Source organism: Takifugu rubripes, chromosome 1, assembly GCF_901000725.2.
Source record: "Takifugu rubripes chromosome 1, fTakRub1.2, whole genome shotgun sequence".
In the NCBI taxonomy this organism is placed as follows: domain Eukaryota; kingdom Metazoa; phylum Chordata; class Actinopteri; order Tetraodontiformes; family Tetraodontidae; genus Takifugu; species Takifugu rubripes.
The window spans coordinates 24,135,288-24,147,792 of NC_042285.1; the positions used below are offsets into that span (position 1 = coordinate 24,135,288).

The following is a 12,505-nucleotide window of genomic DNA, read 5'->3' on the forward strand; positions in this document are numbered from 1 at the left end:
CAAATAATATTCACTACATTATAAATTATTTGTGATAAGGTGACTATAAAAATTTAAAAAAAAATAATTTAAAAAAAACTCTTCTGCACTACTGTTTAAATAGGTTTTTCAAGAAAAGCTGAATTGTACAGCAGCAAATCTACGGTCTGGTCTGAATGTCAATATGATCCATATGTCCAAGTAATGGTGTATTGCTGCCGGTCAATAAACTAAGCTGATAAGAGAGACTCATCTGATTTGTTAAGAAAACACAAATATGCAACAAGACAAATGATCCTCTCCCATATGAGCATGAGGCCAGTAAGGGGTAGCATAGGATCCAGGGGATGATGGATGAGTTGTAGCGTGCAAGCTGCAACCAGCCAAGAGATGCACTGATGTCAGTATATCACGACTGCTGACAGCACAACCGCACACATATAAACACAAAACACACATATGGATGCATGGAGCCACCGCACTGGGGAAGAGCAAATGGACCAGCCAATGTGCAGAGAGGAACAGTGGGATGCTGTCATGCAGAAGGAAGGCGGAGGAAGACAGGGCACTCTCCGATCAGGGGCAAACACTGAGGAGGAGCGAGGGAATAACAAACGATGAGATCTGACACACACTCTGCTCTCGCCACACGTGCTTCTGCTATTCAGCTCAGACCACAGGCCAAAATGTAGGATCACTGGATGACTTGCAAAACACTGGATTCCTTCCAAATTAAAGCCTCTCAATTAACAAACCCAATATTAAGTTGGGTTGGTTTCATACCGTATGCGGCTATTGCGTCTATAATTAAAGAGCCACAAACATGCCGCCATCTCACGTGTACATTTAAAAACAGAATGTTAAATGCTGCAGGAACAGCTGCTGAAAGAGTATTATTTTTAAATTAAAATGGTTAAGTGTGTTTTCAGGACAGTGACACTTGTTTTCTCCCAGAGGGGTGAGACATTCTGTAAACAACTCCATAATATGCACGAAGGGTTGATTTCTCTGTGTACAGAAGACATGACTTGAAGGCAAAGCGACAGTTTGGGCCCAGACATTAATGAACGCTCTTTTGTTTTGCTTCCATTCGGAATACTGTGCCTCAACTTCCTTCAAATGCTCAACCCCAAACTACTGTTGTCCATTAGGATTCACAAATGTGTTGACTTGAAATTCCTTTTCCAAATGTTAACTGCTTTGCTGTGTTGGTTTGGAATCCGTTTTAATGGCTCTGTCGATGCTCTAAAGTTTTCTGCTTTGTTGTGTTTTCTGTTTTGCTCCGCTGACCTGGACATGGCAGCCACGTTCCCCTGAGAGAAGCCTCCGGATCTCAGGAAGCACGCTAACATTATTGCTTCCTGCAGAGAGCAGAGCTTACAAACAGGCAGAAGGGTGTGTGTGTGTGTGTGTGTGTGTGTGTGTGTGTGTGTGTGTGTGTGTGTGTGTGTGTGTGTGTGTGTGTGTGTGTTTCCCTCAGTGGTAGGTTCCTCTGGCTCTCAGCTTATTGCAAACACAGACAGCTCTGGAGCCTCCCTGTCTGTACACAAAAACACACACCCTTGACGTAAAACACATGAATGACACATCTCCTCTTCAACATAACGTACCTACATTCATACGATCAAGAAAGCAAAAACAAGGACATCTGGTGTCATGGGATTCCTCGTGATTCAGGATAGACACATAGATCTATGTTAAAATTCTTCTGAAAGATTGCTGCCAAACTGTAAGCCCCATTTCATTAATGGCGTACATCAACACGCAAATGGCTTCCAAATGGAGACGAAATTCCCACAATGCAACGCTCCCTCCCAGTTCAAATACAGGACAAATCGTGAACTCCATTTGCTCCACATACATTTCTATTTATACACCATAATTCTTCAAACATACTGGGGGAAAATGTGCTTTGCGTGCTTCTCCCGTCTGATTGGTATACTTTGCAAGACACAACAGAAGCACTTCCCAAAGGAGAAGTGCATGTCGCAGCATTTTATAATGTAGAAACTGGGCCATTGACTAACAGGTTGTCAGTTACAGATGCGTACGTACACACTGCAAGATCTTCTGAAGTCTAAATTCTTCAAAGCTTAAAGTAGAGACATTGACTGGTCTTCAAATGCTTGTTTTTATTTTGCCAACTGATGTCCCCCACCTATATCTGACCTAGCCATTATCCTCTTTAATCAGAAAAAGATTATGTAGGGCAACAACAGCAGTAAAAAGAGCGCAGCTTTGTGTTTGGATTTGTGTCGTGACTGATCGAAACAAAGCAGTTCAATGTTTCCCATTGGGGGAGAGGGTGGAAGGTGCAGGCTCAGAAATGTGGGCAGTGAGTGGCCTTTGACCTGCTTCAGGCACAACCATATGTGGCCCTGACTGATGGTAAAGTCGTACAGTGCAGCTAGTAATCTAGCGGCTGGAGTGCTGAGACAGCACAGCAAAGGGACGACACCAGCAGTCGGATCAAAGAGAAATGAGAGTCGGCAAAAACTTTATTTTTGTCATTTCTGACCACGATGTGTTCTAGCAGGACGACACCTGACGGGGCCACAAATTCATTTTGGTTCCGTGCCGAGTGCAGATTTCCAATAAATCAGTCCACATTTTAAGGCTTGAAGATGTAGGGAAGAAAATACTAAAAGAAACACAAACGACAGTCTTGGTGATCAGGTACAATGTAGCTGAAGCACTAGATGCATTTGTAAAGGTGCAGCCTGAGGCCAGTGAGCCCATTATGCAAATAAATGTCATTGGTGCCATGGAGCAGCTAATTACACGAACACATTAACACACAGCTCTTCCAGCTGAATCTTAGATGCTGATCATGCCATGGGGCAAGCAGTGCTCTAACAGTTAGGGAAATGAGCCCAGCCTTGTCCCTAATCTCATCATCACCACTGTGGGCCCTTCTGTGAGGTCCTTAAACCCTAACTGCTCCCCGGGCAGTACATGACGTCCAACCACTCCTCCTTAGGAAGAGCTTGAATGCATAGAAACCATTTCTTGGAGTTTCCTGATGTAGCTCTTCTGGACAGCAAGAGACATTCTTTTAACCTGGATGCACCTCAGGTTTCCATTAGAATACTCATCTTAGCTGTTCTTCTACTCTCTGTGCTCTAACAATGTTTTTCCTTCCTATTTACATTTTAAAGAACTGTTAAAACCACAAATTATGACTCCATAGTATTATTCTTCTTCTCAACCAAAAAAAAATTAAAGTAGTGACTTCATAGTTCATATCAGCATGCTTTAATCTGAGAGTTTAAAAAAAACAGGTGCACAATGGAAAATTTCTACGTTCACACCTTTGACTATGTCAGCAGCATTATGATCATAACACACGGTTTCATAACCACGAGACGATAACCTCAGGCTGTGCCTCAGGGCGTGTAAACACAGAGGCTGACATCACGCGAGGATTTGATTTCATATACATTTTCAACAAAAGTCTTGTTGTCAGCTTGTGCTGCAAGCAGCCGCGTGCTGGTCCATCGCAAACTGGACCTGACTCAACACATACAGATCGATATTCAGCTGTATATGTAATGCAACGGTGGCAGAAAATCCATGTAGTTGTTAAACAGCATGCTCAATTGAACACTACAATTCAGAGCTTTTTTTCACACACACACACACACACACACACACACACAAACAAACAGAGAAACAGGCAAACACAGATGCAGGTTTGATTAAAGTAGCACATTCCCCTGATTTTCCCCAGTCCTGCTGACGCGTGCACCTTTTAATGTTACCGGGGGTCGTGTTCTGAGCACGCTGCAAAAATTTCCACCCGCATCTACCTCAACCTTGCACATTCCTGCCCAACCAGCAGGGAGGCCAGGTGTTGTAGACGCACATGCACACACTCACACCGCGGACGGGAGGCATTTGCTCTGGCATTTAGGCTGCTACTTTAGGTTAGCAATGAGAATACCATGGCCAAAGCTGTAAGAGGCTCATAAATTTGTAACAAATTCATCTGGCTGCAGTAAATTTGCCACAATGTACGAGTTTCCCTGTGTGTTAAATATGATTTTGACAATGGCCATTTGTATAGGGGTGTATTTATCTAAAAGATGAGGGGAACTGAACTTTACTTCATTTAGACATCACATCTAAAAAATCTAATGACTTTTAGGTAAAGACTTGCTTGTTTTAGTACAAGCATAATGAGCAGCCAGTGTAGACAAAAATGCTCATTAGTCTTTATCAAAACTAGGGCAGATTTAAAAGCAGGAGCATTTAGGTTCAGCACGTTTGTGACTGAGTGCTTGCTGAGTCGGTGCGTCTCGCCTTGGAAGAGCCAAATATTTAATATGCTAAACATTAAATCATGCAGCAGTAAGTGTTCGGATGCAGAACAGGGGAAAGACGACCCGGCTTCTGCCTGGATTCTCCCTCCTGGTAAATGGCCAAATTAATGCGAAAATGTAAGCAGATCATATAGAAATGACTGAAGCAGGATTCTTGATAGGAGGCGCTAATAGAAAGGTCAAAAGGAAGATAGCGTGTATAATGTCGGCATGATTTGCTTAATCTGCTCTCACAGAAGGTCCTAGCACACGTATTCTTAGAAACTATGACAATAAGTCTATGAGAATTCATTACTTTTAAACCCCCATTCAATCAGCACCATACATCCCCTCACACCCCTCCAGCCAGTACCGGGTTGTCTATTCTTGCTGATTATTGAGGAACACTATTAGATTGGACTGACATTTAAAATGAAACACGCGAGGGATAACTGAACAATGAGTTCCGGGAAAAGGTTTTTACTCATCAGCCTAATCCTTCAGCGGAAACACAACAGCCGTTTTTTTTTTCTTGGAAACTGCAAACGCTGCTGCAGATTTAGACTCAACTAAAGATCTTTTTATCAATTCCTCATAAGCAGTGGAACAATATTGCCTTAAATGTGAGGCTAATACGGGATGCTACAAGGCCAAAAATAAAAACTCAACCCTTACATGTGCTACTAAATCGGCCCTCTAAGCTCAGCATGAACAAGCCTCCTCCTGCAGGGTTGTTCCTGTCCTGACTTAAGCTGCACTGAGATCAGCTCAACACGGCAGTGACTGTGTGCATTAAAATAGAGCCTTCAGGAAGGCGGTGTGGAATCTTTAACACTAAGTTTATAATGATCTTCTATAATGAACAGTAAGATTTAAGCGGCATGTTCTGGGAGTTGTGTCTGCACAAATCATGAGCCATATTTTATTTTTCAGGTCAAGAACAAGCACAGGGTCTAAAAATACTTAGAATCAAAAGTGGTTTGAGTCAAGAGAAGCAGGTGAGTCAGAAGTGGCACTGATAAACCTGATCAGATTACTCATACGCCGAGTGGAAAAGGTGCCAGGGGAAACATCTGCACCACAGGAAGTGTGAGGGGGCAGGTGGTACACACTGTGGTGGGTAAACAGGCGCACCTTACACTCACCATGCAGGCCATACAGAGTTTCCGCGCGACAGAAAATCATTTTTCCTGCAGCTGAAAAACACCGAAGCTGCAATTAGTCACGATTTCCTGTAGGTCTGGTTGTTAAAGGTAGAGATTTGCATATGGATTCTTCTGCTTTCAGGGCTGGTGTGCTCCGTACAAAGCACTGGGAAACATTCTGCAACCGCTGTTAGGAATTTCAAACTACCAGTCCGGGCGTGCTTTGTGAAAAAAAAAAACATCTGCAGCAGTTCTTTACAATAAACAGAGATGCAGAAGAAAGGAAGGTATCCAACAGCGGGGGGAAAACGTCTGCAAAAACAGGACAATAAAAATCAAATTCAGGACCATAACAAAAATAGCTGCTCAGGCCAGAGAACCAGCAAATGTTCCACCAGCTGGATGCTGCACAAGGACGTCAACATCCTTCCTCCTCTAGCTGAGCGGCAACAAAAGCAACGTGCCACCCTTTTTTTTTTTTTTAGCAGTAATTATGAGAAGCGTGGAGAAATTCTAGTAACTGAAACTGATAACATATCAAAAATTCAAATGCATGAGAAGTCACTTGATTTTACAGTCGGCATAAAACTCTGCGTGTGTGGGTCACAGTACAGTTCTTTATCTGCAGCAGAGCAGGATGTAGAGCATTCGCTCTAGAACATCGATATACCAACCTCAGACCAGCTTTCATAAACAACACTGGATTTAGCCTATTCTGCAATAATCTGCTTTTATAAAGGGAGATTAGTGCAGCTCCGGACTGAAGGGAGGCTGTGAGGGAATCAATAGAACATTTAATTTCAGAATATGTGCTTTGAGTAGCAACTCGGAATAGAAAAACATAAGTTGTTAGATTTTTCTTTATATGAAGCACAAAACTCATATCCCTGATCTGTTAAAAAAAAAACCTGAGTAGGATTTGATCTAAATAAGGGCTAAGGATCAACAACAGCACAAAACTGGCTCACGAGCTGGTCTGAGGAGCAGTAAAACTGAGCGACTGCTTAGCTCCTGTTAATCAGTTGCCTGGTTATTGCTTGAGTAAGGAAAGCCGAAATGAGCGCAAAGTCATTAATCCAGCAATTAATGTGCTTTAGATGACTAATATCCAAAAAATGTCATGCCTTGCTCTTGTCGGTAGAGCTGGACAGTGCAGCCATGAGTCCGCCCGGGCCCGGGGCCGGGCCCGAGCCAGCCCCCAGCCTCATGCTGAAATCAGAGAAACCACAAGAATGTAACAGCTTCTGTTATTATCCCTCCCTGCTGTCTCACTGCCTGCCCTAGAAAACACTGGTTGCCTATTTCTTTTTCTCTCTCTTACACACACACACACACACACACACACACACACACACACACACTGTCATTTCCTTGTCTCCGACAGACACACAGATTTTCACAGGGTGTGGATGTCCATTCTACACACACCAAGGACATATAGGGGCGCATATATACAGACACACTGGTCCTGAAAGTGCCTCTTTTTCCCCACTCAGAAGTGGTGCAAACCCGAGGCTGTCGGACACAGTCACACACAGAACCAGCCCTGCCACCACAGACCGTACAGCAGAGGCACAGAGAGCGACAGCATTAATATTAAAGACCGAAGCCAATATTTTACTCTCAGACTCATTTGCAGGGGAATGAGATTACAGGGCTCCGGTTACCGTTGGCATCAATTATTAGCCCTTATCAATCATGGCCATAAACAAATAAATCATCTGATAGGCAGTCAGATCAAATTTTATGGTATAATAATTAAATTTATCTGAAATGATCAACTTTAGTGCAGACTTTTGTACAAATAATCATTCGATAATACCGTAAATAGGACTTTCTACATCCACCACTGAAGCCAGGCTTAGAGAGCGGGAGGTTGTGAACTGGTTTTAAAATCCGAGCTTCATCACACGCACACACACACGAACACACACACACACTTGGAGAAACTAGCTAGTTAAACTAGCTAGTTATTGAGGCTGTCAGAGGGTTCAACATAGTCTCACAGAAAATACAGACACTCTCACTGAACTTAATCTACTGATTTGTGAAAGAGGACACAAATTTCTCACTTTTCTGTGGCACAAAACACGTCTTTTTAACTTACTGAAGCTGAACATATCTCAGACGAAATAAAGCACGTTTTGAAAGGAATTCAGAAGTCAATGCCTGTTTTAAATTTGTGTTGTGGGACACGAAAAAAGTGAGAAATTTGTGTCCTGTAACACAAATCAATGTCGTGAAAGTATCGCGACACTGGCTGGGCTAGCCCGTGATCTCTCCCCCAGTGACAGAAACGTAAACAAAACAAAGGTTAATGTGGTGCAACGTGGTGAGAGCAACACACGTTCCACACTGGCAGCACCAATGGAGGATGATCTTACAGAAGGCGGCAGCCTGAACGGTGTACAATCCCTACCTCCAGGCTCTGAACTGAAGATGAGAAACGTTAGATGTCAACAAAAGAGCACGAGGTGATTCAAGCGGGTGGACGCACCCTCCAAAAAAAAAAAAAGAAAAAAGAAAAAAAACATGCCCGACAGCCTTTCGCAACTTGATACGTCAGTTTTCTTCCCCACTGAATCGTCAAACTGTGACCTCACCGCTTCTCCTAAACTGATCTGAGAAATTTACAGGGGATTTGCTAACATTTGTAATGACGCTGGTGGACGTTCCAACATGATGAAACTGAAATCATTGTCTCAATGAAAGATGCTGCGGGTCGATAGAAAAGCAAGCTCGCGCAGACGTTTGAGCATGCCAGCTGCCCATCAACCACGGTCATGAATCGGCTGTGCCCTTTGACCTCCGATGGGATTCAGAGGTTTTCTGCAGCGGTTTCAAAGGCAGATCTGACACAACGACGCGCGCCCTCAGGTCATAGGTTACAGTAGGCTGCAGCTTGACATCACCAGTCGGCAACAGGCAGCACGCGGTGGGAAATGCCAGATTTGTTTTATATAATAGAGGCTGACCAATGACTCAATTTGACAGATTAATTGGAGCTGAGAGAAAGTTGTACTATTAGAAGAATTTAAAAGCTGAAAGAATAAAATGATCATGTACATTTTTTAAAGAAAAATAAGGTTAGACTGCCAATTGTAGAAGGTAGAAGTCTGACTAAATACTACATGGGCTTTCTCTTGCACAAACCAGTGTTATTAGAAATATTTACGCGCTGTTGCCGTGTTAACGTGTGCATTGAGGCGGATGGAGTGATGACAGTATGGGATCCAACAAGCCAACACACGCGCTGGAACATAGTTGAGCAAAAGAAGCCAGAGGTGCTCACATACCTGAGGAGAGTAAATGTAGGGGTGCGGCTGCAAATGACAAGTCTTCCGCAGACGGGTTCGACTATGGTCGCTCTTCTTTCACGATTTACTCTCTCTGGGTGTGTTTGGACGAGTTTAACAAATTATAAACAGTAAGAAGGAGGAGAATTCTGATGGAATATTTGCTCCGATTGTGATCGGCTGTGCACTGTGTCCCTCAGGTCTCACAAATGCTCCTTTGATAAAAAAAAAAAAAAGAAGTGTTTTCATGGCGCTTTAATATCTTTATTCATAGCCCGGTCTGCAGGCCCGGCTTCTGCAGGGCTCGCTCAGTCTGTCACACAGCCTCTCAACTCTAATCTAGCAGGCATTATCTCCTGGCTCTGCTGCTATAATCTAGCCCTCCCATTTTCAGAAACTGGGTTAGAACACACAACAGGGCCTTCATAGAGACCCGTCCATGATGAATTACAACGAGATATATTAGAGCCTCTGTTTGTGCCGCTGCCAAGGACTATAAGCTTACTGAATAGAATGTCGCTCTCACTAAATCACAAGTCATGTTGTAGCTGAAATGTGGTCTTTGGAAAAGCATTAGAGAAAGCACCAGGACAATGCGCTAGTGCATTTAAATGTGACATACTGCGTGATTTACAGAGTCCAGAAGAGGCATCTCCCATCTCTGGCCACTAATGAGAAGGGTTTATTGTACAACGGGATTTTCTTTCCATTTTGGACATCTAGATCAGTCGAGGCACCTTTATAATGGCATTCTCTCGTTCTGTGGGGACTCGCAGTATAAACGCAGCTGTGTTTGGTGCCTGGAAGATGGTTTTGGTTTTTTTTAGGGGGGGGGGGGTTTACACAGGAGTTGTGCCATATCTGCCCCAGCAACAGACCGCTAACTAGATGTGTTTCTGAGAGCTAACTGGCTGGATATTTATGTCAGTGGATGATGGCTGTTTGGCTGCACGTCGGGCAGCCCGATAATGTTGCTGCTCGGGACGACGGTGGCCATCAACCTGCGCTACGTTTAGCCACAACTGCAGTGACGCAAGCCTGGGCCGAATTGCATATTTTTAAATATGCATGCGTTTCTGCTCGTGCAATTGTGAATCGTATTATTCAAGCCTGCAAATCTGCTGCAGTGAGCCGGAGCCACAAGATGAATTAAAAGTTGATGTAAAACCACAGAGAACTTTAGAGTGTTTGTTAAAATTAATGGTCCAAGTGTCTGTTATGCACTCTGCCCACTGCGTGTCCCCAAAGCAAACGGGAATTTGAGCTTCCCAAAGGGTTATAATAGAATGGGGAGGCAGCTGGTCCTCTTGGTTAAACATGAACAGGCTGCCCTTTGACAGGACTGTCACCAACAGCCTGCATGAGTCAGAGAGACTCGTCTCACTCGAATTAAGACGAGGATCTAGTGAAGAATCTCTCCAATTAGCAGTACTCAACATCAAATAGGTCATTAATTAAGGGTTGGAAGTGGACAAAATCATTTTTAGCACATAATAGCAGAACTTTTGTTGCACTGCTGATGACAAAAACAAGCTAAATAAGTGCTGCCATCTTCAAAAAGCTGATATCTTGTCTGTAGCACCCAGCTAACAGTTTTGGTTGTTTGGTTGGTTTTGTTGGGCTTTTTTTTTTTTTACCAAAACAGTACAGTAGTTTATGCCAACGCTAAGCTGTCAGCAGCTCTGGAACACTATGCCAAGGGTGTGACTTTGCAACATTTTAGCTAAGCAGACGTAAGGTGTCCGGCCAAGATAGAGAGAAATCCGTGAGAGCAGATAAGTCGAAGCGGAGTGGGAGGAAAGAAGCCAAAGCCATTTCAACCCCAGAGTGGCAAGACGGCTCATACGCACTATATGCAAGCCTCCTAACTCATCTGCAGTGTATATATATGCTTGCACAGCGGCAAGCACGATAACGGACCTCTGACATGTGACATATCTTTGCTATGTGGAGCAGTTTATGGTATTTAGACATCCTGTCATGTTTATTGGGTCCCACTTGTGGAGAAACATCTGCAAATACCGGTTCAATTATACCAATTTTGTGACGAGGGAAAGCAGAAGTTGTTTAACAGTGTCAACAGGGCCATAATTTTTGCTGCCAGGGCCTTGCAGCTTTAAAAAGAAATGCACGTGAACTGCAACCGTCGACTGATCAGGAGTGCGTCTCTCCACCTTTGCACACTTTGTGCAACAAAGAACACAACCGGCTTCCTCGGGCCCCTATAAAACAAGAAGAAATTCTGTGCAAACATCCAAAAGTAATCTCCTTTTGCCCTTTGGTGTCAAACCGCAGGCCAAGTTAAACCACCTTTCAAACGGGCAGGTAAATATTGCACACCGGCTGTGGAGGCTCGGCCAAGACTGGCAATGATTAGCCATTTTTGAATATTGCCGTTTAAGATGACCCGGCTTCACAAAGCTCACCGGCCTCTACTTGCCGGCAGATATTATCCCAAGTGCCACACCAGCTCCCTGACACTGGTTTAAAGCTTCTAGCTTCTTTAGCATCTGCCTGCCTCTCTGCTTTACACTATGAAGATGCAAGTTCGGCTCTGCTGCTTGGAGAAACCCGAGCTTGTTTTCTGCACGTAACTTAATCATCGGCTAAAACCATCCAAGAAAAATCAGCCCCCACTTGGACAGTTCTGTCCAAACACCATTTATGAATTACTGACTATTTAGCCGTGTTTGTCTGTCGGCCAATGGCGTCCGAGCGCAGCCTCTAATCTCCTGTATATTCCAATCGTCTGAATTGGGATGTTGCCGATGAAAAATCCTGAGAGGAGAAGCTCTCCGAGCCCAAAATCCAGTGGCAAGAATAATCGCCACTCCTGCAGCTTTCATTCGTACGCTAAGGTGATGAGTTGAATCTCTCATTCCACTCAAAGTCACTACACTCATTTTAAACTCAGATTAATATTTATTCTGCTGACTAATTCATCACACAAGCTCCCAATGGTTGCTGATATTGTGCCATTTGTTTTTACACAGGATTTTCCAGTAGACTGGCACATATGGCAGATCGACAGCAACTAAAGATGGTGAAAAGAAATTATATGTGAAATTCTGCTAATGCCAAAACAAAATAGAAAGAGGTTTGTCAGAGGTACCGAGGTGGAAGGTTAGTGCTGCATGCTGTGAGAGGATTATCGTGTTAAAAGAGTCATCAACCTCTGTTATGACCAGTTTAATTAAGACTAAAACACCCCAGATAAAGACATCTTATAGGGAAAGCTCTAGTGTGTCCCTTCCACCGACTTGGCATCCCCGACCTGAATGGAACAACCCTTAAAGAGAGGAGCCGGCCGCTGGATTTCATTCGCAATTCCCAGAATTCCGGGGAGCAAATGCGCCTTCGTAACCACGGCTCCGAAGCCTTGGTGCAGGAGGGGGGCCAGAGAGACGCGAGAGAAGGCGGCTGGACGGACAGCGCACCGAGCAGGGTCCATATGATCCGAGCAGCAGGCAGCTGGAGCCGACTGCGACCCAAAGATGTGGCACGGATGCTGGGGGATTACGTCACCGGCAGGAGAAGGAGGACGCCTCGATAGAGGCGACCATCACATCCATCACATGCATTTAACACATTTATCCCCTGCACAAACCATCGCCCTCCCTGCTCCATCATTGACCTCCCCCCGATATTTGATCGATTATCGATCCGTGGAGGATGTAAAGGCGCTGGATGCGTATGGCGGACATATGCACGCAGGGTTCATTTCGTGCCGTATTTTTTTTTTTTTTTTTTTTTTTTGAATGGAATATCTGACAAGCTCACTTGT

At 44.1% G+C, this 12,505-nt stretch overlaps 1 protein-coding gene across 1 annotated transcript in view; it reads right to left on the bottom strand.

Moving 5' to 3' along the window:
* The window catches only part of ptpn4a (protein tyrosine phosphatase non-receptor type 4a), a 38,685-nt gene that overhangs the window by 24,945 nt on the left and 1,235 nt on the right, over window positions 1-12,505 (bottom strand). The gene's annotated exons all lie outside the window — the stretch shown is intronic.